The sequence below is a fragment of the Manis pentadactyla genome, chromosome 16, assembly GCF_030020395.1.
Source record: "Manis pentadactyla isolate mManPen7 chromosome 16, mManPen7.hap1, whole genome shotgun sequence".
Lineage (NCBI taxonomy): Eukaryota > Metazoa > Chordata > Mammalia > Pholidota > Manidae > Manis > Manis pentadactyla.
This window is the reverse complement of record NC_080034.1, coordinates 67,551,279-67,575,942: the sequence shown is the minus strand read 5'-3', so window position 1 is coordinate 67,575,942 and position 24,664 is coordinate 67,551,279.

Here is a 24,664-nt window from a genome sequence, read left to right as displayed (position 1 = left end):
AACTTTGCAAGCAAAGTACTGAAATAAAAATTTCCAACCAAGAATACTTGGCAAAGTTATCATTCACAATTGATGGAGAGGATTTTCCAAATAAAAAACCTAAAGGAGTTCATCACTACTGAACTTGTCTAACAAGAAATGTTGAAGGGACATCTTCAAGCTGAAAAGAAAGGGCAAAATTAGTGACAAGAAAACATATGAAACTATGAATCTCAATGGTAAAGGTAAATATATAGTAAAGATTAATAAATTATTAAACTAATATAAAAGCTAAAAAACAAAGATAGTAAAATTAACTAACTATAATAATTAGTTAAGGGATATACAAGATTTGTGACATCAAAAACATAAAATGTGTATGGGGGTGGGGTAAAAATGTAGAGCTTTAGAGTGCATTCAAGTCTAAGTTATTATCAACTATAAAATAGACTATCATAAACATAAGTTGTTATATGTAAGCCTATGGTAACCATTTTTAAAAAAACCTATTGTAGAGATACAAGATAATGAAAAAAATCTAAGATTATCCACTAAAAAGTCATCAAATCACAAAAGAAGAGAGAAAGGGATGAAGAAATAAACAGAGGAATATAGAAAATTACCAAAATGGCAAAAAGCCATACATATCAATAATTACTTTAAATGTAAATGGACTAAATTCTCCAATCAAAAGGAATAGAGTGGCTAAATGGATTTAAAAACAAGACCCATCTCTGACTACAAAAGACTTACTTCAGATAGAAGGATATACACAGATTGAAAATGAAGGGATGGAAAAGAATATTTAAGCAAATGGAAACTAAAAGAAAGCTGGGGTAGTTATATCAGCAAAGTAGACTTCTTTTTTATTTTTATTTTTTCCACCTTCTAACCTTTATTTAAAAATGAACTATAGTTATTATACATTATATTAGTTACAGGTGTATAACGTGATTTGAAAATTACGTACTTCACAAAATGCTCACCAGAATAATTGCAGTTACCATCTGTCACCATACAAAGATATTATAATATAATTGATTATATTATCAATGCTATACTTTTCATCCTCGTGACTTTTCTATCTTATAATTAGAAGTTTATACTTCTTTATTCCCTTCACCTATTTCACCCATCCCTGTACACCACAGACAAAATAAACTTTAAAACAAAGACTGTAGTAAGAGACAAAGAGGGGCATTACTTATTGATAAATGGGTTAATACAATAAAAAGATATAACATTTGCAAATACTTATGCACCCAACATAGGAGCACCTAAATATACAAAACAAATATTAGCAGAACTAAAGGGAGAAATAGACAGCAATACAATAATAGTAGGGGACATTAATACACCACTTACCTCACTGGATACATCATCCAGAGAGAAAATCAATAAGAAAATATCTGCCCTAAACAACACATAAGCCAAATGTATTTAACAGATATATACAGAATATTCCAACTGTTGGATACATATTCTTCTCAAGTGCACATGGAACATTCTTCAGCATTGACCATATGTCAGGCCAATAAACAAGTCTTAACAAATTTAGAAGAATGAAACCATATAAAGCATCATTTTGACTACAATCATATGAAACCAGAAATCAATTACAAGAAGAAAACTAGTAAATTCACAATATTGGACAGCCAAAATATGCTACTAAACAACCAAAGGGTCAACAAAGAAATTGAAAATGAAATAAAAAAACACCTAAATGCTTAAGAAACAACCTAAATGTCCATCAATAGATGAATGAATAAAAAAGATGTGACACACACACACACACACACACACACACACACAAGTGGAATATTATTCAGTCATAAAAGAATGAAATTTTTGTCATTGTGGCAACATGGATGGACCTTGAGGGCATCATGCTAAGTGAAATAAGTCAGAGAAAGACAAAAACCATATGATTTCATTTATATGTTGAATATAAAAACATAAACAAACAAAACTGAAATAGATTCATAAACACAGAGAACAAACTGGTCATTATCACAGGGGAGAGCAGTGGGGGATGGGTGGAAAAGGTGAAAGGGAAGGAAATTAGTAAGAATTTTTGGTATCTTGATCTGGGCAGTGTTTACATAAGTGTATACACATGTCAAAATTCATCAAGTTCTGTATTAAGATTTGTGCATTTTATTATATGTACCTCAGTGAGAAAAGGAAAAAAGAAGAAAGAAGAAATGTATAAATTCATAGTAATGTACAACCTTCCAAGACTGAATCATGAAAAAATAGAAAATCTGAACGAGCAACTTACTAGTACAGAGATTGAATCAGTAGTATCAAAACTGTCTACAAATAAGTCCACCAGGTGTCATCACTACTGAATTCTATCAAACATTCAAAGAAGAATTGATACAAATCCTTCTCAAACTCTTCTAAAAAGAAGAGAAGGGAACAATTCCAAACTATTTTAATGAGGACACCATTACTCTGATACCAAAACCAGACAAGGAAACTGCAAGAAAAAAACATTACAGGCCACTATTCCTGGTGAACATATATGCAAAAATTCTCAACAAAATATTAGCAAACTGAATTCAACAGTACATTAAAAGGATCATACACCACCAAGTGTGATTTATTCCAAGGATTCAAAGATGGCCAACATTCACAAATCAGTCAACATGATATACCACATTAACAAAATGAATGTTAAAAATCATATGGTCATCTCAATAGATGCAGGAACATTTGACAAAATTCAACATCTAATTATGATAAAACCTCTCAATAAAATAGATATAGAGGAAATGTATCTCAATATAATAAAGGCCATATATGACAACCTCACAGCTAACATCACACTCATTAGCAAAAATCTGAAAGCTTTTCCTCTAAGATCAGGAACCAATAAAGGATGCTCACTTTATCCACTTTTATTCCTCATAGTATTGGAAGTCTCAGCCATGACAATCAGACAAGAAAAAGAAATAAAAGGCACCCAAATTGGAAAAGAAAAAGTAAAGCTCTCATGATTTGCAGATGAGCTGTTACTATGTAGAGAAAATCCTAAAGATTCCACCAAAAAACTATTAGGACTAGTGAACTGAATAAAGTTGTAGGTAACAAAAATCAATATAGAGAAATATGCTGCATTTCTATACACTAATAATGAGCTATCAGAAAGAGAAATTAAGAAAGCAATCCTGTTTACAGTTGCATGAAAAAGACTAAAATACCCAGGAGTAAATTTAATCAAGGAGGTAAAAGACCTATACTCTGAAAACTATACAACACTGATGAAAAGAAATTGAAGACAACACTACTAAATGGAAAGATATACTATGGTCATGGATTGGAAGAATTAATATTGTCAAAATGTCCATATTGCCCAAGAAATCTACTAATTTAATGTAATCTTTATCAGAATTCCAGTAGGATTTTTACACAGAAGTGGAACAAATAATTCTAAAATTTGTATGGAACTACAAAAGATCTTACACAGCTAAAGTAATTTTGAGAAAGCAAAACAAAGTTGGAGGCATCATGCTCCCTGAATTTCAAATTATATTACAAAGTTACAGTTATCAAATAGTATATTGGTATAAAAACAGTAGCATAGATCAGTGGAACAGAATAGGGAGCCCATGCATAAATCCACACATATATGGTTAATTAATTAATAACAAAGGAACAAAGAATATACGATGGAGGAAGGACAGTCTCTTCAACAAACTGTGCTGAAAAACTGGACAGCCACATGCAAAAAAAGAAACCGGATCATTATCTTACACCACAACAAAAATCACCTCAAAATGGATTAAACACTTGAATGTAAGACCTGAAACCATAAAACTCCTATAATAAAACATAGAAAATAAGCTTCTTGACATCAGTCTTGGTGATTAATTTTTTGAATTTGACACCAAAAGCAAAGGCAACAAAACCGAAAATTAACAAGTGGGACTATATCAAACTGAAAAAATTCTGCACAGTAAAAGAAACTATCAACAAAATGAAAAGCAACCTACTGAATAAGAGAAAATATTTGCAAATCATATACCTGATAAGGGGTCAATAATTAAAATACATAAAGAGCTCAGTTTAATATTTTTAAAAACCCACCAAAACAATTCAATTAAAAGATGGTCCAAGTATCTGAAAAGACATTTTTCCAAAGAAGATACACAAATGGCCATTAGAAAAGATGCTCATCACTAATCACCAGGGAAATGCAAATCAAATCCACAGAGAGATATCATCTCATGCCTATTAGAATAGCTATTATCAAAAAGACCAGAAATAACAGTTGTTGGCAAGTATGTGAAGTAAAGGGAACCCTTGGTGCAGCCACTGTGGAAAATAATACGAAGGCTCCTCAAAATATTTAAATTATAACTACTACATGATCCAGCATTTCAACTTCTGGATATTTATCTGAAGAAAATGAAAACACTAACTCTAAAAGATAAATGCACCCCCAAGTTCACTACAGCATTATTTACATTCTAAGATACGGAAACAATCTAAGTGTCCATCAACAGATGAATGGACAAAGATGTGGTGTACACACACACACACCCACACACACACACACACACACACACACAAGAATATTACTCAGCCATAAAAAAGAAAGAAATCTTGCCAGTGTGACAGTATGGATGGACCTTGAGAGCATTACGAAATAGTCGTAGAAAGACAAATAACGTATATCTTTCTTACATGTGGAATCTAAATAAACAAATAAGTTCATAGATACAGAGAACAGATTGGTGGTTGGCAGAGTTGAGCATAAGGGTTGGGCAAGTTGAAAACTGTAAAGTTCCAGTTATAAAACAAGTAAGTCATGGGATGTAATGGAAGAATGGTGACTATAGTTAATAATACTATAGTGTATATTTGCAAGTTGCTAAGAGATTACATCTTACAAGTTCTCATTTCATGAAAAAAATTTAATTATGTTTAGTAACAGATATTAACTAAATATTGTGGTGATCATTTTGCAATGTATACAGATATGAAATCATTATTTTGTGCACCTGAAACTAATATAATATATGTCAATTATGCCTCAATAATAATTAAAAAATGATGGGCAGCCAACAGAGGTATTCCTCAATATCTATGATAGTTTTTTAAGAGGAAAAAAAGAAGAACAGGAGGCTAAGGACAGTCCCCAATAAAATGTCACAATCTCTTGCTCAGTTCCCAGGCCTCCCTAACTTTCAGGTTTGAAACCCATTGACTGAAGAGGTAGATTGTCCCTATGAGGAAGGCTCCTGTAGCACCATGGCAAGTATGTGATGATTCCCCCAGTCCTTCAAAGGGACAGAGAGCCATTTACTCATGTGACTGCCTACTGGGGAAGGGGTAATTACCAGACATTTTAAAGACTACTGGACACAGGGTATGAATTGACAGGGATATCCAGAGACCTACAATGTCATCAGGCCTCCCCTGGTAAAGTGGGGTCTCTACAGGATGCATAATAAATAGATGTCTGGCTCATGATAGGCCCACAGTCTGTGGACCCACCCAGTGGTCTTTCTTCAGTTCCTCAGTGGTTTGTTCACATTAGGTACTGAGCAATTAGAGCTATCCCTACATTAGGGTTTTTCATCTGTGGCATAAGAGTTATCATAGTGGGGAAGGCCAAATGGAAACATAAAATCCCCTGTACCAGCCCCTTAACCTCAAGCAAGACAGTAAGTAAAAAATAATATTGAATTCCTGGAGGAGAGAGAAAGCAAGGCAGAGTTTAGTGCCACCATTAAGATCCTAAAGGGTGCAGGGTTGGGGCACTGATTGTCTCTCTCTTGAATTGTGCGGGTGACCCCTGCAGAATCCAGGTGGGGCTTGGAGAGTGAGTGCAGACTGTGGCTGACTTACATGGGGGAGGCCTGGTCACAGCTGCCCAAGCAGGTCAGCAAGGGCTCAGGAACATGGTAGGTGCCCATGCATTCTCTACCATTCCAACTGGAAAAGAGGGTCAGAAACAGTTCACATTCAGGTAGGACTGACAACAACATTCATGATAATTTTGCCCTAGGGCTGTATTAACTCTGCCCTCCGTCACAATATAGTCTGAATAGGCCTGGACTGCCTGGGCATACCACATATTACACTGATCAATGACCTCATGACAAACTGGACAAAATAAGCAAATGGGACTAGCACACTGGAGAGTTTGATAAGACGTGTGCTTTAGAGGGTGCGGTAAATTCTCCAAAATTCTACAAAGATTTAGGAACTGACTGCTTCAGTAGAGCCTTTAGGGGTCCAATACCTGTGTTGTGCGGGTATCTGCTCTGCAGAAAAAGACAAGTCACTGCATTTTGCATCAGCTCCACAAAGAAGTAAGCACAGTGCCTGGGTTCTGGTGGCAACCCATTCCTCCCCTAGATCCTGGGTGACACTGAGGCTGCCGGCTGTAGGGAGAGCCTGGAGCAGGCAAGGGCTCTGGAGCAGGCTCAGGCCATGGTATATTCGGCTCTGCTGCTTGGGCCACACAAGCTGGCAGACTCTCCAGTGCGTGGTGTCAGTGGTGAGAATAGTCTCAGAATGGAGCTTATGGACAGCTCCACTGGGGAAATAGAAACACAGACCCCTGGGATTCTGTAGGGGGCTAGCTTGTCTGCCACAGGAAGTTATATACACTCGAGAAATCATTCTTTTCTGCTACTGGGCCCTAGCAGATACAGACACTTGACAATGGGACACCAAAAAGCCATGTGTCCAGAGCTGCCCATTTCAGGTGGACTCCTAATGTCAGATGGACCAGCAGCCGCCTATTGTCAGAGGGAAACAATTCACCCAAGACTGAACCCGAGAAGGAGCAGCAGGCAGGAGTAACCAGCATGAGCAGGTGGCCCCAATTCCCATACCACTCACCCCAGTTATACCAGGGCTCTTCCTCGGCTTGCCTCTATGGCCATCTAGAGAGGGGTGTTTCTATATGATCAATATAAAGAAGATCAACAAGTCAAAGTTTTATTTATGGATGGGTCAGCTCTGTATGTGGGTGCAAGCCAAAATGGACATTACAGCCTGACTGCATTCAAGGGTAGCCCTGAAAGGCAGTGGAGAGGGAAGTGCTTCCTATAGGTAGAGAGGCAAGAAGCACACTTTGTCTTCCACTTTGTGTGGAAGTTCATATATCCCAGGACAAAAGACTACACAAATCCCTGGGCAGCAGAGAATGGGCTGACCATCTCTGAGAAGGCTGGAAGAAAGACCAGAGTACCAGAGATGGACTTAAGGCGTGAGGACAAGGTGGAAGGTTTTGCATCACACACTGACACCCACCAGAAAGCACCCACCATGGAAGAGGCACTGAACAATCAAGGAGACACAATGACCCCATCAGCCTTTGTCACCAGCCACCCCAGCACCAGCATGAGGGACAATGAGTGGAGCAGCCACGGCAGCTATGTGTGGGCCTGACCACGTGGACTTGCACCTACAAGGCTGACGTAGCTGCTCTGCCTCTGAGTGTCAGAATTCTCAGTGACAGGAACCAACACTGAGCCTGCAGTATGCTTCAACTCTTTGGGGATACCAACAGGCCACAGGGTGCTAAGTTGCCCATGTTGGCCCCTTCCACCCTAGAAGGACCAGAAGTTTGCCCTCAGCACCTCAGCTAGCCCAGCCCAGGTATTGGCAGAATGCCTGATCGACAGGGATGGCATCCCACATAGTATGCATGCAACCAGGGGACCCACCTAGGAGCAAAGGCAGTGTGGGAGTGGGCACATGACCATGGCACCTGCTGGCTGCACCCTGGCATTACCCTAAAGCAGCAGCCGGCTCCAGAGAGCACTGGAATAGCCTCTGAAGGCTGGACTGAGGCACTGCATGAAAGGAAGCCCTCAGAAAGGATGAGGTGCCATTCTTCAGGACACAGCACATTTATGAATCCAGTAGACACTCAATGATGTTGTGTCCCTAGTAGGAAGGACATCTGGGTCTGGAAATCAAGGTGTGGAAGCAGGTATATTCCACTTAACACCCCCAGTAACTTCCAATGGGTGTTTTACTTTTCCTCCAACTCTGAGTCAGCAGGGTTGGAGGTTCCAGGCCCTGTTGGGGGTGTACTCCTGCTAAGCTTAAGGATGTAACAAGGGTCCTATTGAATAAAAGTTATAATGACCATAGGGCTCTCTGGACCCCTTGTGTCCAGGAACCAGCAGTTATCACCATCCTGGCAGGGAACTTAACCCTGGTTAGGGGGCATTGCTGGGTCAGGCAGGAGCCCCTATGGAGCCCAGGGGTCCTCTGGATCCTGGCTGGTGCTACCTTGCTCCTTTGTAAGTGGGAATGGCTGCTCCCAGCAGCCTGGGCCTGAGAAGAATATGCTTACCGAAGCTTGGACTCCTCATGAATGAAGGTTGGGTCATCCCATCAGATAAGCCCACAAGATATGCTGAGGTTTTTTCTGAGGCCGAGGGGCCCTGAGGACATACAGGGAGTCAGGGAAAGATAAGTACTAGTCCTAGCCCGAAGGCAACGTCCACAGGAGAAATGGGGGGTTACAGTTCATCCGAGTCACCACCCTGTTCAGTCTCCCCTCTGGAGGGACTATGAAGGCACTGCTCCCAACCATGTGGGGCAGTGGACCCTCCAGGTACCCATGGTGGACTGTAGTGTCCACGAGAACCACAGATCTCCAACCACAGGGGAATAACCGAGACAGGGGCCCAGGATCTGCCCTCTGAAGTCCATCCCCATGTTTGTGCTGAGGCATGCATCCCCGTGGCTGCTGTTACCAGCTGATGACTGAGGGCAGCAGGGATCCCCAGGCCAGCCTGTGCTTAGACAACAAGAGCTCCTCTGACCTTTGCTTAAAGACCCTCTGACAGCCTCTGGCTGAATGGCAGTCTCAGATGCTCCCACCCCACCTTCCCTCCCTCCTTCCGTCACTCCGATTCAGACTTGCCTTGCAGTCTGATGGCTTTCCCAGCCTTCCTCTGTTCCCTCCCCATTCTCTATTCCACAGGGACTTAAAAAATCCTTTCACATTTAATCCTATCTTGGAGTCTTCTGAATAGCTGTGGGCAAGTCAGTTTACCTCTCTGGACCTTGGGTTCTATGGGTAAATTTATAGCTTTAGAATTTGAGAATACAAGGTACTATTATCTTACTGGTCTAATCAGAATTTCAATTCAGATCACCCCCAAATTCCTAGTACAATGGAGAACTGATGTTCGTTAGTGAATTTGCAGGTTAAAGTAGTTTAAGGTACGGGATGTATGAATCAGGAAAACAGATTTCCTTCTCAGAGCTCCTCTGATGGCTATTCATTCCGGGTACCACCCACTCCCATCCTGCCGAGTGCCTACCAGATTGCCGTCACTCATGAGCCGGGATCTCTGCGGTTTTGTTCCCTCTTCTCACCAAGAAGTAGCCTGATTCTGCCCATGTGGTGGCTCGATTCAGTGTGTTTGGGTGGGAAGAGCTCTTTGGAGGGCAGGGTGACATAGGCCTTGTGTTTGAGTATCTCTGTCAGTTTCTCCCCCACAATGAAAGAGTAAGGAGGGAAAAGAAGCCTGAATTTTACCATATCCTCCCAAAAAGGCTATGTTCTAATTAAGTATAATGAATAACAATGATTATTTAGTGAATACTTAAAATTTTACATTCATTATAGAGTCTTTCCAATAACCTGAGTTTATAATATTATCCCCATTGAAAAATGAAGGAACTCAGAAGGGTTAAGTCATTTGTCCAAGGTCCCATAGAGCAAGGATGTAGCAAATTTGAATTCAAATGTAGGCTTTCGGATTTCCTTGAGCCAAAGTGTGTTTCCATTGCTCACTGTTTTGAAAATAAAGAACTGAAAGTCAGAGTAGACCTTCCATGAACCCTCCGTGCTGGAACTGTTTCCTCTCTGAGTGTTCTAGAGCACATCTGCGCTACTTGATGTGGCATTTATCACGGTGCCTAGTATTGCCTGTTAACTTTTCTGTGTTACCCATAGACTGCCTCTGGGTACTTGGAAGGCAGGAGCTGGACCTTACACATTTATTTCTAGAACACAGCATGATGCTCAGCACACAGAAGATATGAAACAAATAGTTATTTGGTAAATTAACGGATGATAGTGAAGATTGGTGTGCTGAATACTATGAAACATAGATAATCTTGGCAACTCACTAAAGATGTTTGAACCTTGATTCTATTTCTTCATTTGTAAAGTGAGTACTATTTTTCTAAGTAATATTTGAGTTCTTTTCCAGCTTTAAAGACCTGTAATTCTAAATAATGTATATATGTTCCTAAAGCTTAGAATCATGCACTTGTGCACAATAAGGAAGAATAATGACAAATCCATTAGTCTTTCCAAGATTCAGCTGTTTGAGGTAATATTTAACACTACTAAATGTAACACTTCAATTATAAATGTCCATATGGGAACTACATTAGCTATAAACTGGAAAATGGACATGGTTTTTGGAAATTCATATATGCTATTTATAGATAAGCACAAAACATTCTCAAAGTCTGAGAAGAATTACACAAAAGATTACAGTTGGCTGTAAGAAGTCAATGTTGTGTGTACTAATGAACATTCCAATTGTTCTCATAAATGTGGATGTTAGTGTGACATATACACAGACATGAATCACTGTAGCTTCAGAGAATATGAACTTCTTAAATTAATAGCATGCTTTTTGTGGTAACCAAAGGAAAGATTTGTGCCTCCCATTCTAAATGTGGAAGAATTTTGAGTGGAATTTCATGGGGCAATCTACAGAAGCAGATCATATAAATTAGCCGATGTTTCAAGTGTTTATATATTATTTCAGCCTGTAACTGAAACAGGATGGGGTTTAGCTCTGGGATGTACAGGTGGAAACACTTAGTGGGAACTGTATTCTCTGTGACACAAAGCATCCTGAGGAAGAAATAAGGCCACACTCACCGAAAAATAAAGAGCCCTTTAGATTTTTACCAACAAAGTGAGGCCAGGCCATCTTTAAATGGGGTCATTCCCTGGATTCGGCTTGTTACTAAGGAGTGAACATGCTGGAGGGGAGTGTGGGTTGTCCTGGGGCTGCCTCCAAGAGGGTTTGGACCTGCCAGTACACGCCTTCAGTTAGCACAGTTACCCATGATAAGGACTACAAATTCCAAGGCAGTTTTCTTGACCATGTGACCTAAAAGCAGAAGGTTTTAAACTCCTATGCCAGTGAGGCTACTACCAATGTAGCTGCCTTTGAATAAGGAACTCAGAATCTATTTTTGGCCACAGTGCTCAATATTTATAGTCTAAACTTTGCCAAGTGCAATTAATACATAGTTTCCTTTAAATAAAATAGCTGTTACCGTAATTTTAATTCTTCACTGGATGTGTTATCAAGATATTTGCTTCTTTCTGAGATGTCTTTGCATATTCAATTCTAATCTCAATTAATGATGGTTATTTTTTTTTAAATAGAAGAAAAAGTTATAAATTAGGACCCCTTTCTTCCTACAACCCAATGACTTTCAAGTTAACAATAAAAATATAGCATTAAAAATAGTATTTAGCATCTGTTGAACACTAATAATATGCAAAGAGTTTACTAGGCACCTTTCATTATTATCTCATTTAATTTTCATCACCATCTATGGGTAAATACCTTCTCTATGCTTTCTTTCTTTTTCAAATGAGAAATTGAGTATTTATAGGGTATTTTTAAGAAACAAAAATCATACATATCTTGTAACTTGAATATTATTTATAAGGGTTTAAATCATTTTCCTTTAACTTGTTCACAAAAACATCTCCTTGGAGATGATATAGATGAATGTATAGGAATTTATAGGAAACCATTCTCTTGGTGCTCTTAATTTTCCTATTTTAGAATGCCTTCTTCTGAGTCTTCAGTGGAAGAAATTTTTGTCAATTCAAACCTAAAAATGAAGTTTTTGAAGACACTCATCACCCTTCCCCTAATGAAGATCTTGGCACATCACCTCCTGTGGTGTGGAAACCCACAGTCCCCTTTTCCTGTTCTGTGTCACTTGTAATCCGTCCTCACTTCTGGTCTTTCAGAGGGAGTGCTGTTTTGTCTGGATACACCTTCAGTTTTAAGATCTGAAACTGTCAGTAGAATATCAGAATCTCTGGTAGGCAAACACTATGTCTTAACTTTAAGAAACCACTTACAGAATAGAGATTCCGATAATGTAAATGTGCAAAAGTCCCTTGAGTGAGTGAACACTGAGGGGTCATTGCATTGCTCATGCATGTATCACCCAACTCCCTATGCAGTATCTACAGCCCGGTCTCAGTGTACTCAGTGGCAGTGGTAAATGCGTGCCTTTCTTCACACATTTCCACCAGCCTGCAGGGTCACTAACATTGCTCTCTCCTCTTCTTCCTCCCAGGTGTTGACCTATCAGAACTTACTAAACAAGGTCCAGATGAAGGACCATTTCCTTCATAAAGCCTTTGTCTTTCCCTCCAAGCAGGCATAATAAATTACTTATTTTCCTATCTTTTCAGATCATGTTGCTTACACTTCTACTTTAAAAGTTAGAATATTCTGCTTTATTATAATTATCTGTGAACCTTCTAATAAGTCCTACTAGATCCAAAACCACAGGTAACTAGGGTTCAGTCTTCTGTATTTCCCTTTGAACTAGCCCAGTGCCTGACACATGTACATTTTTATTGAAGAAGTCAATGAGAGAATGAAGAAATGGTTGAATAAACATACGATCATGAAGGTCTAAGCCTCAAGTTTGTCCCCTTTTTTTTCTAAATAACTTTGCAGATGGAGAAACTGCAGGTATTCCCTCCACATGGGGTCCTCTAGGATCTTTGTTCAGAGGAAACTTGAAAACTCAATCACTGTAACAATTGTTTGGTCTCACAGCCTTTGGATAAGGAGGGATTATTATGAGAGCTTTTACAGAACTTCCATAAACATGGAGTAAACAGGAACAAGGAAAACAAATGTGACAACCAAGGGTCTGTTTATTTCCTTTATTTATGTTCTGTCTTCTGTCTTTAGATTAATTTCTATAGCAGAAGCTTTGCAGGCATCTGTACAGCTCTTTAATTAAGTGTGAGAGTGTGAGTGTGTGAGTGTGTGTGTGTGTGTGTGTGTGTGTGTGTGTGTGTATGTACATGTACTCCTTGATGTTGAACTGAAGAGCAAAAAATTTAATCACATAACAATTAACAAGATTCTCCATGGTCCTAAATACATTGACAGCCCACGGCACTCCCTATTTCAGTGTGTCTCTTGGGTCGTAGACATTACAGTTACAGATCTTCTAATGGGAAGGCACAGCTCTCTGAAGTCAGACTGATTTATTCACTCCTCAGTCTTCCCTTGGCTGTTCACTATGGAGCTCAGATGACCTTGGCCACAGCAGCTCCATTTTCCATAGTGAGTGTATCAGTCCCAGAATCTACTCCCAGTGCAAAAGGCTAGTTCTGTGCCATGTGGGCCTCATGCTGTGACTTCCCTTGGTCCACTCAACTACTTGTTAGAAATGGCTGGTAAGGGTGAGGGAGGTTGAGGCAGGGTGGTTAGGCTCAGCTCCTTGGTGACTTCAAGGCAGCAGTTTCCATTACACGGAGGGCCCTAGAGCCCATCTGATATTGGGAAAGGGGACTGTACTCATTCCTGGAAGACCTACCTAGTCCTGGCTCACGTTAATTTGCTATATTCTTGGGCAAATCAGTTAGCCTTGTTAGATCTCAGTTTTCTATTTGCTTACCTCTCAGGACTGTTTTAAGAACTAAGAGCTCCAAGAAGACCCCCAATGCTTGGCTGGGCCCCTTGTGAAATGTCTCCATGGCTGCAAACCTCCTGAATGGCCTCTAGGTGAGGTTTTCTCTGAGGTGCAGGGTCGCTAGGATATACATCTGAGTGAAAAGTACCATGACTACCCTTAAACTGTATCCAAAAAACTTTGAAATGGGTGTTGCCTCTGTTTTACATTTGTGTTGCTGAGCAGAAGCAGGCAAATGAAAAGATCTCTGGATAGCTTTTTCCTCACTGTGGCTTCTACCCAAACTCCATTTGTTAAGAATATGCAGGTTGAGATGCTAAGAGAAAATCTTATTACCCTACATCTTCGGGGAAATGTGAACAAGAATAAAGATTCTGAAACTCTTAAGTTGGAAAATACCCCCCTTGAATCAGTACTACAAGTGGAAATTGAAAATATTGAATGAAGAATATTTATTATGAAACGTAAAGGCCTATGAAAAATCTATCTTGTACAGGCAGGAAAATAATCTCAAGCAAACATAAACTTGTGAGTGAAATGTTTTTATATGACAAGTTGTGAGTCTATTATAGCTTTACTTGGCCTAATGGTTAGCTACATCAAAAGAGAAAATCATAAATACACTATGATTTCATAAGCTTTAACTGAAGTACATTTTTCATGTCAAACCTGTAATGGCTTCTCAGAAGAGAATGGGTGGAGTTGAAATTTCAAGAGGGAAAAATGTCTACATTGACCAGGACATTGAATAGTGGAGGAAAGTAATGTTTCTTACGGGGTTCTTGAAAATAATAGCTCACAGAAAGTGGCTTGAACTGACAATTGTACAAATGAGAGGGATGGGTGAAAAGTTAGGCAAGATTGAGACTGAAAGACATGGTGGGATTGAGTGGAGGTTTGCCTCCAAGAGGAACTAGACATTGGATGGGAATATCAACTCTCAGAGGGTGAGACAGGCTTCTTAGGACAGGCGGGGGTCATGCTCCTCATCACGGGGGATGCTGACTATTCTGAAGGTGCAGATGGATTGCCTTCTAACACTAGCACTAAGGCTAGGCCTGACATGCTGTGGGTGGGCTGCCTGGTGCCACACCCCACAGGCTGAGGGGCATAAATACTCAGCTGCTCTGTCTCAATTGTTCCTGTGGCAAGAGCTTGGCAAGCTTTTCCTTGGAGATGATCTGGGAAAGCCTGCAATATTTGGGTCACTTCATGAGGAATGCAGGAAAATGGGTAAGTCCAGGAACACTACCTGCCACCCACAGGTAAAACCTTGCCGATAGGCCAAGAGTTATATTTGGTGGCCACAAATCTATATGCACAGCAAGCATAGTCTCTAGACCAAATAAATAACATCACCTACCCACACCATTCAAATTACATAGATGTCATTTTGATCATAAAATACAAACTCTTTGATAATCATTTCTTAAGTCACAGGAACTTGTAGTCATGTATTTAAGTAATCTATACATTCTGAAAGTTATGGATAGTCACATTGGGAGAGGTTCTTGAAATTTCTGGGTTTTAAAGCAAATTTGTTAAACTCATAATGGTTAGAGCATAACATTCCGGAGGCACATTCTCTCCTCTCCTTATACCAGAAATAGTACTTGGAAAGGCCTGGTTGAGCTCTTCCTCTTGTGGCAACAACCCACTAATAACTGGTCCCAGGTTAGGAGCTGTCCTTTGGGGACTTCAGGTATGGAAGGACTGGCTCTCAAGCACCTCGAGGAGAGAAAATGACCCTGGGGAGGTAAGGGCATGAGTCTCTAATGGAAAGCGTAGGTTTTGCAACAGCACAAGAGACAAGCTTTGGGTTCCAGGACAAACATGGTCCAGACCTGCGTAAAAGCAGGAAATACAGGGATTGGCTGAAAACTGCCCTCAGTGGTATTAGTGAGTGGTAGCCTGGCCCATCTGCCCCTCCATCCTTTGCTAGGCTGAACAATGGTCCACAGTCCTGAGATGATCCTGGATAATCCAGGTGGGTACAATGTGATCACATGGACCCTTACCCTCTCTTGGCTGTGGGACAAAGGAAGGGCTGGAGAAATGCCATGGTGCTGACCTAGAAAAAAGAGGCCACAGCCTCAGAATGTGGGTAGCCTCTAGAACTGGAAAAGGCACAGAAATGGATTTTGCCATAGAGCCTCCAGAAGGGAATTCAGCCCTGCTAACACCTTGATTTTAGCCCAATGATACTCATCTTATCCTCTGAACTATAAGATAATAAATTTATATTGTTTTAAGCCACTTAGTTTCTGATACTATGTCATGGCAGCAATAGGAAATGAATAAAAGCCCTTATCCTACCCTATCACCAGGTGGAGCTTGGGGAAACTGCCTGGTACTTGGAGCCCAGGATTCTGGGAACTTCTGTGTCTTCAATGGAGCCCTTGAACTGCTAATACCTGGGGACACTTGAGCAAAGGTGTACCAGAGGTCTTTAAGGACTGGGGTCTTTGCAGAACGAATTCAGACCTTGGGTAGTGAGTGGGGTTCTGGGATCACTGACACTGGCAGAAAGCCCATCTGACAAGTGACCTTGACAAGGCCCTGTAGGAGGTCTGCACAAATAAGGGACGTCCATGAGCAATTCCACTGTTACTCCAAAAATTGAGTAAATTACTGAGGGAAAACTGTTTAAGAGAGAACCATATTATTTACAAAAAGAGAAATTAATAAACCTGGAAAATAGGTTTGAGTTGTACTATTTTCAAGTTACTAAATTTAATTGACTGGATTTTTTTTTATGTCACTCAACTCAACTAATTTAAAGGAGGAATATTTTTTACAGTTCCTGTACATACATTTAAAGATGGAACAGACTGTGCTTGGTTTTTCCTAGGAAGCACATGTTTTTTTGGTCTGCATGTTTGCTGTGTAATAAAGACACAAATTGTAGCTTATGTGCTCTAAGCACTGAAAATTGGGTTATTCGTAGGACAGAGATGCATGTGAAATGTGCACTTGGACATTGGACAGTTGGTTCTGCAGTGAGAACTTTCAGAGTTAACATGACTATGTGCTCTTTGTAGCCAGTTGTCTGGGAGCACAGAGGCCAAGAAACTCATCAGGCAAGATAGGTTTATGAAGCTGATGCCACACTATGTGAGGTCAAAGATCATAAGTATCAGAGCAGGAACCAACGATAACAATCATGTAGTTGCACCTCCTTGTAAACTGGTAAGAAAAACAACCCCAAACCACAAAGCTAGAGAGCAGCAGGTCTACAAGTAAATGTCAAGTTTCTGCCCTGAGACAAGTGTCCTTTCCTGTTTCGCATGTTTCTGGATGTGAGCCATGGTCTCTGCCTCAAGGGGTATGCAGTCCACCCAGGAGTCAAAGCAAAATAAAATGAAGAGTAGGAGAGAGAGCAGCCCACCACCGTGTGTCCTGAAAGCCAAGGGGGTCGGATCTAAGGAGTCTGGGAAGGAGCTTGGAGGATTTCAGCAGCCTGGACAGTCCTGAGAGGAGGGAAACTTCTGTGTATGTAAGACAGTTAGGATTCGATAACTGGAGAAGAAGGCAGGGGACATTCGGTCCTAGGGAGAAGAACTCAAAAATCCAGAGGTAGGTAGGAAAATGGATGACTTGTTCAGTGGACAGTGAGAAAATGACCAGGAAGGAGGGAAGGAGGAAAGGAAGGGCAGACAGGAAAGACAGGAGGAAGGAAGGACAGTGGTTGTGAGACAGAGAGGAGAGAAAATAGGAAGAGGGGGTTAAGCCAAAGTGTAGCAGGTCTTAACTCCCAAGAAAAGAAGCCTGGCCTTAACCTATGTCTCTGGGTCATTTTTTCTGTTGTGAATACGTGACAAATGGTGTTGGAGGGGGCTAAGGCTAGGGCTCACATTCTATTTTATAACTCTTTGCATTTGCACAGTACTTTCACAGGCATCATTTGATTTGCCGGGGGGGACAACTGGGCTCACAGCAAGCATGGAGAGCATGGAGAAGGGGTGCAGCTAAGAGAAGCCATCAGTGATGAATGACTCAGTAGAGCTTGAGAACCTGCCACTGGCTGGATGTCAGCTGTGAGGGAAAGAGAAGAACAATTATCTAGCTTATAGTTGCTAACACCAGCCTTCCTGCTTTCAGGCCCCCTTCCCCCAATGCACAGGGAATGGGTTTTCCACCTTCAAGTTGCACCTCAGAAATCCACGGCAGATGGATGCCTCAGAGCCGCAGGTCTCATGTTGCCCCGCTGCAAGCAAGCTGTCACATGTGCACGGGAGAAAAATGACCATTGAAGAATGGGTTATAAACAAAGGAAAAGATGTTCAATATCATTCATTATTGGGGGAATGCAAATCAAATCCCCAATGAGAGACCAATTCATACCCATTAGGATGGCTATTTTCAAAAACAAACAAAACTCATGTTTGCAAGAATGTGGAGAACTCGGAGGACTTATGCACGGCTGATGGGAATGTAAAATGGTGCAGCAGTGTGGTGGCTCCTCAAAAATTAAACATCGAATTACCACATGATCCAGCAATTCCACTTCTGGGTACATACTTAAAGGTGGAAATAACCCAAACGTCCATCAACAGATGAATGAATAAAAGAAATGTGACATGTATATACAATGGAATATTGTTCAGCCTTAAAAAGGAAGGAAATTCTGATATAGCCTACAACATGGATGAAGCCTGAGGACCTTATGCTTAGTGAAATAAGCATCCCACAAGGGCAAATACTGAAGGATTCCACTTACATGAGGTCCCTGGAGTAGGCAGATTCATAGAGACAGAAAGAGGAAGGGGCATCACCAGGGGCTGGCCAGGGGGGCGGGGGTGGCAGTTAGTGTTTCATGGGAACAGTGTCAGTTTGGGAAGATGAAAAGAGCTCTGTGGATGAACGATACTGATGGTCGTATAACACTGTGGCTGTATTGAATACCATTGAACTATACATTTAAAAATGGTTAAGATAGTAAATGTTATGGTATGTGTATTTTAGCACAATAAAAAACAGCCTAAAATGTGTGAATGTTACAAACACACTTATTTATTAAGGAGACAATTATTTAGCAGACAATTAAGTAAGACAGTAACCACATTTTGCTAATAGACAATTCAGCTGAAAAGCCAACATTTGTTTTATTTGTAAACTCATGAAATAAGTAGGGAGCAAGACTCCTTGCATCTCTCCAGACATCAGTTTCCTTTTATATAAAAACATGCACTTAGACTAAATAATCCTTAAAACTCATCCCAAACCTAAGTGCTTTGTGTTTCTGAGGTGGTTTGTGGTCAGGCTGACCAATCTGGCATATTTCTGATTCAGACTGATGTGGTTACAACGTGAGCATATTTCCTTGTTGTCCCAAAATACCAAATTATACCAGAATTTGTTTGAGATGTTGGGATGTGGTAGCCCACAATCTAGCAGTGAGAAAAATGCTTTTCTAGAATAATGGAGTAATTCTCAGGTCAAATCAGCTTACAGCCCCGACTCCCCTAGGCTCTTCTTACCTGAGGGTACTTGGGATATGGGTGTCAGAGCATTTGTTTGACCCCATTCCTACCTGGGAGAGCTGCAGAATACCTAGCCAGCAGTCCTTTCTTACCCTCAGCACGCTGGCAGTCCCTGAGCCTTACTCGCAAGCCATTGGTGCTTTTGCCCCATGAAGTCCTGCCCTCTTGCAGCCTGTTCTGGTGGGCAATGTTTCTACTGCCCCATGGAACCTGGCCACTCGTGCTGGTGTCCTGGGCTCCTCAGTGTCTGCTCTTCAATGTGGGGCTTCATTCTGTCCTCCTGCAATTCGGGAAACCCTCCTTCCTGCCTGTGAGCCTGCACAGCACTCTCTGACTTTGGGTAGGCTGACCTTAAAGCAAATGCTGTCCTTTTGAGATCTACAAAGAGCAGTCTGGTCCAGTACTGACAATGCAGCAAAGGTCCAGATTATATTCGAATCACACCCCTCAGTGTAACATATTCCTTCTTAAGGAAGACAGCGAGGGCACTCTTGCTGCCCCTAGGATGGAGGCTTACTCAGCCTTTGGGACTCACTTCCCTCAGGTTTGTCATGAGACATCCTTATAAAGAATGTGGAGCAGAGTTGGCCTTACTACACTGCAGGTGCTGACAGGACACTGACAGGCATGGGACAGCTTGTCTCATGGGCAACACAGCCAATCTCAAGGTTTCTGGGAGGCCCATAACAACTGGGTATCTTCCCTGGCACTCTTGGTCGACTTGCTCTGTGTTGCCTCTTTGCTGGCTGACTGCAAATCAGTGTATCCCGATACATGCAAACTGTCTGCATCTCCATCTTCCCTCTCTGCTTCTGTTCTCCTAAGCGTCTCTTTTTTCCTTTGTTAGATAACACTGATAAACCACACTGTTTTCTCCCACTTGTATACAAGGAAACAAATGGTGATGATTATTAGCTAAATGTCTGTGAATTACTCTTTGGCAGGTTCTGCTTCACTGAAGGTTGGGGCAAAGTTTTTGCTCCGTCTTCTGAGGGAAGCATAATTCTGGATCCTCAGACCTAAATAATAGCCCTAAAGTTTCATTTAATTCCTTTGTTAGGAGCACTGCCATGTTTATGAGACCTCTGAGGGCCTACAACTCTGGGCCAAGCCTCCTTCTGGGTGGAAATGTCAAACTCCACTCCCCATCTCAAGGTATCTTGATTCACCATTTTCAAACAGGTAATAATAGATGGCTTTGGAGCTGTTCTAAGCATCTATTTCACTATTTGACTCTAAAACATCCAATCTGCCCCCAGAAAGCACTGAAGAGCACCTCAGCTGCCCTGAGCCTCTGCTTGTAGAGTAAACCTGACCTTCCTTTTCCACTTCCAGAAAACACTCAAGGATGTGCTGGCAGGGGGTGCACTGCCTGTTTGCACCTGATATGCAGGCAGGTGTGCTTGGAAGACCCCAGAAGGGAAGAGAGAGCCATGGAGTCATAACAATCATGCAGCTGATGTTATGTAGATAACAATCTCCTGCGAACAAGTACAAAGAGCCTCTGCACCAGCAGACATGGGCAGACACGGGCAGGCATGCCTTGTGGGCAGGCTTCTCACAGCTGTTTGTCCCCCTGCAGAGCTCTGGGTCACTTGGGAAGAGACACTGCTGCTGGGAAGACACTGGACTATCTGCCATTTGCATAACTCTCTTACCAAGTGTCCACCAGTTAGGCATTAAAGAAACTTGATACCCTCTAACTGCAAGTGGACGCCTCTCTTTGTTGACTGTGTCCATGGTCCCACTGGGACTACCGCGTAGGGATCCACAGGGACAGTGAGTTGGGCTTAGAAGCCACAGGGCCGACTATACACTGGGGACACAGGAGGGGGACCTAGCCGGTTCATTATTCTTGACAATATAGAAAAATAAAGGAATGTTCTCACACTCAAGAACTGGGTCTTTATTTTTTGTTTTTATGTTTTAACATATGTGAAGGCTGAATACATACAAACTTACAACTTGTTTAATTTTCACTTCTTTTAGAAGGAGACACACCTGCATTAAAAAATACCTATAAAGGAGAACATATGTATATAGGTTTCAAAACATGAAATCCAGAGGATTTTAACTTTGGAAAATCCACATCTTAAGCCCTGGGTGTTTTTCTCTGTGAAAGGTATACAGTGTGTTTGAGGAGGCAGGTCAGCCCAACCCTTCTCCAGTATGAACTCAATAAAACCACAAGAATTTGAGCTCACATCATGACTCACCTCAGAATCAAGCTTGTGAGCATATGACTTGCTTTCACCCTCATGTAAAAGAGAAGATCCCGTGCCATGCTGCGGCAGCCCCCACAAGGGCACAGACTTGCTCCTCCTTCTGCTTCCTGAAAGGGGCAAGCCCTGCCTCTTGTTAATAACTTCCTCCAGCAAGTGAGCCCATCCTTGGGGTAACTTTGAATGCCCTTTCTCCCACTCCTCCTAACAAGACCCCAGCATTTGGTTGAAACACACATCTCTAATCAGGAATCATGTGTATGCTTATCAGAGCCTGGGGTGAGGGGTACATGTGTGCATGAGTGAGTGTGTGCACGTGTGTGCGTGTGTGCGTGTGTGTGTGTGTGTGTGTGTATCAAAATACAGAGGGAAGTGGAATTTGAGGAGGAGAGGAACTATCTAATAAGTTAGATACTATTTATCAGGGACGTTTTTGACTTAAAATGAGTATCTCCTAGGGCAGGAGTTTGTAACTTAGGGCTTGTTTGCTTGTTTGGAAGTGGAGAAGGAGGAGAAAGAAAAACATGACCAGAAGTGGCCTTGTTTGAGCCTGAAAATATGGTAGAAGCCCTTTGGAACTGGATCTCTAATTTTCATGTATCACTGCAGTCCTCACATATCTTGGGTGTTGCATGATTAGATATCAAAGTTGCACTGCATTCAAAACACATTTCCACAGCCTTAAAGAATTGAAAAATAAACTGTGCCTTTGAGACATCTACAGTTAGTCCCCAGCACCCTTACTAGTCACTCCCCCCCCAGCACTGTGGCTCACACTCCCCCCCCGCGGCCTCCTACAGTGCCCCCTCTCATCCAGCACTTACCCCAAATCACCACTGAGTCTCTCTTCCAGCAGGAATTTCCGCCTTAGGGTTTTGGGGAAGGGAAATGGAGCTGACAGCTGTATTAGAAGTCTCTCACTCAAGATAGGTGAGCAGGAAGTCTATGAGTACACTCATGTTAATATTTTCACCCCATTACATCAGTTAAATCTGTTCATGTATCTGTTCTTCTTCATGTATCTGTTCCCATAGCTTAGAAATTTGGATTTTAACTGGAATACAGTCTTTAAAAAGCTGAAATGTATTACATAAATCCAAAAACAGTTATTAAAGAAACTTCAGAAAAGTGTGAACACTCTTAAAATGTCTATTAGGAGTTCTTTTCTGGGGAACCAGAAAATTTCAGAATGCAAGGTTGTCATAGGATTTCAAAGCTGCCCCCCTGAAACCACGGCCACCTCTCCTAGTGCCTGATCGTCTCCTCCTCTACCTGCCAAGGTTTCCCGGGGCTGCCAGCAGTAAGTTTGGCCCCTGATAGCTCTAATGGGATCATATATTTCACACATGGATCAATGATATTTCCACAGTCAAACTGCCGATTCTATTTATTTCAACAGCAAATACTATTATGTCCTGGACAAATTAATTGTGCCCTGGAATAAGTGCACCCAACATTTTCCTGCGATAGCAAAGAATATTCATATTTGGCCTTTTAGTGGTAACTTTGCCAATCCATTAGCTTTTTAAATATGAAAAAAATCACTTGTACTCTATTTCTTACAAAGTGGACCTGGGGGACATGGTCATCTCAGATTGGAGTCACTGCTCTGTAAAGAAACAATGTAGAAATACTCAATGAAGTTAAGATTTATGAGGATGAATGAACCGAGAGAAACATGGTGCTTACCTCTAGAATCATCTATATTAAGGTCTAATTAAATAATCATAAGTGTAACTTATTATGTCCCAAGGAAAAGAGCATCTTGTCTTCAGCTGTGATGCATCCCAGTTGGCCATAGCTGAATAATACGGTGAGAACGAGAAACACAAACTGCTGGTTTCTAGCAACTGCTAGAGTTAGAATAGACTTGCTTTCTAGCCAGGGGAGTAGTTGAGAGGTCAGCCTCTGCTGCTTGTTTAAATCACTACTCCTTCGCTTACCAGCATGTGACCCTAGGCAGCGTGCCAAGTCTCCTGGACCTCATCTGCCCTAAGAATGGAGTTACTGTGAGGGCTGATGTGCTGGCACCTAGAACAGTGCTTGGCTCCAACACAGCGCTGAAAAATGACTGCTGTTTTGTATTAACATGGAATGTTATTTGCCCCTTGAGGCATCAACTGTCTTTAAGGACAGTTTCCTTGGCCATCTCCTGCTTCCTTGTTGCTGCTCTTCACCGCATGGCCCTCTTCTACTTTCCAAACTTGATCCAACAGCACATAAAACCAAGTCTTCACCTGTGCCATGATTCTCTCCAATCCCCACCAGGACAAGGCTATGAGATCAATAATTCACTCCCTTTTCCCAAATCTGAAGATGAAGTTTTAAAGCTCTCCTTTCAATTCCTTGTTTCCTTTCTATGACTAATCAAAGTAAAAGAATTAACTCAAACTGCTATTAAACACAAGTAAGGATTGCAAATTCTAGGGCTATTTCTAACACAAGTGTTTCTCTGAAGAGCCAGTCGTTCTTTGGATTACTATGAACATAGAAAAGAATTCCAAATACTGCTGCACAGGTCTTTTTCTAAATTTCTAAAATGAACTTCTGAAGCAAAATCCCTTTTGCTGGGAACCTAAAACTGACCTAAAAATCTCTCTCACTGGGGCATTCCTCACTTACTTTGTCCTCCTTCCCTGTGCCCTCCTCTTCCATCTTTCTTCTATGTTTTCATTCCAAATCTCAAAGTGCTAGTGAGACAAAAAGCAAGTAAACAAATGGCTGAATAGATAATCCCTGTTACTGGACTGCCATAAATAATGGCAGAGGGTCAAATATGCTACATGATGGACAGGTAAGGCCACCCAGGCACAGCCTGGCAGAGGGTAGAGAATGGCAAAGCTTGTAACCTGGCAAGAACAGAAAGAAGGCCAGTGTGGCTGGAACAGAGTGGGCTTGGTGGGTGGGGACTTGGGAGGGTCCTGTAGGGTGCAGGGAGGGATGGGAACTGCAGCCTGAGGAGCAGGCTGAGTCCTGATCACCTGAGGGTCTGTAGCCCTTGGTCAGGACCTGGATTTTCCCTGGAGCACAATGGGAAGCCATTTGGCTTATATCTTCAAAAGGGACATCGGTAACTCTATGGGCAGTGGGTTGTAATGAATCAAATGTGATTTCTTAGAACCACGTATTCTCCTGACACCACCCACAAAACAGCAGATAAACCCAAGCAAAGGGATGTTCTAGGACATGACTTTCTAAGTGGCTTGTCAGGAAAGACAAAGAGAAACCGAGGACCTGCCCCAGACTAGAGGAGAATCAAGGCAGCATGTGATCCCAGAG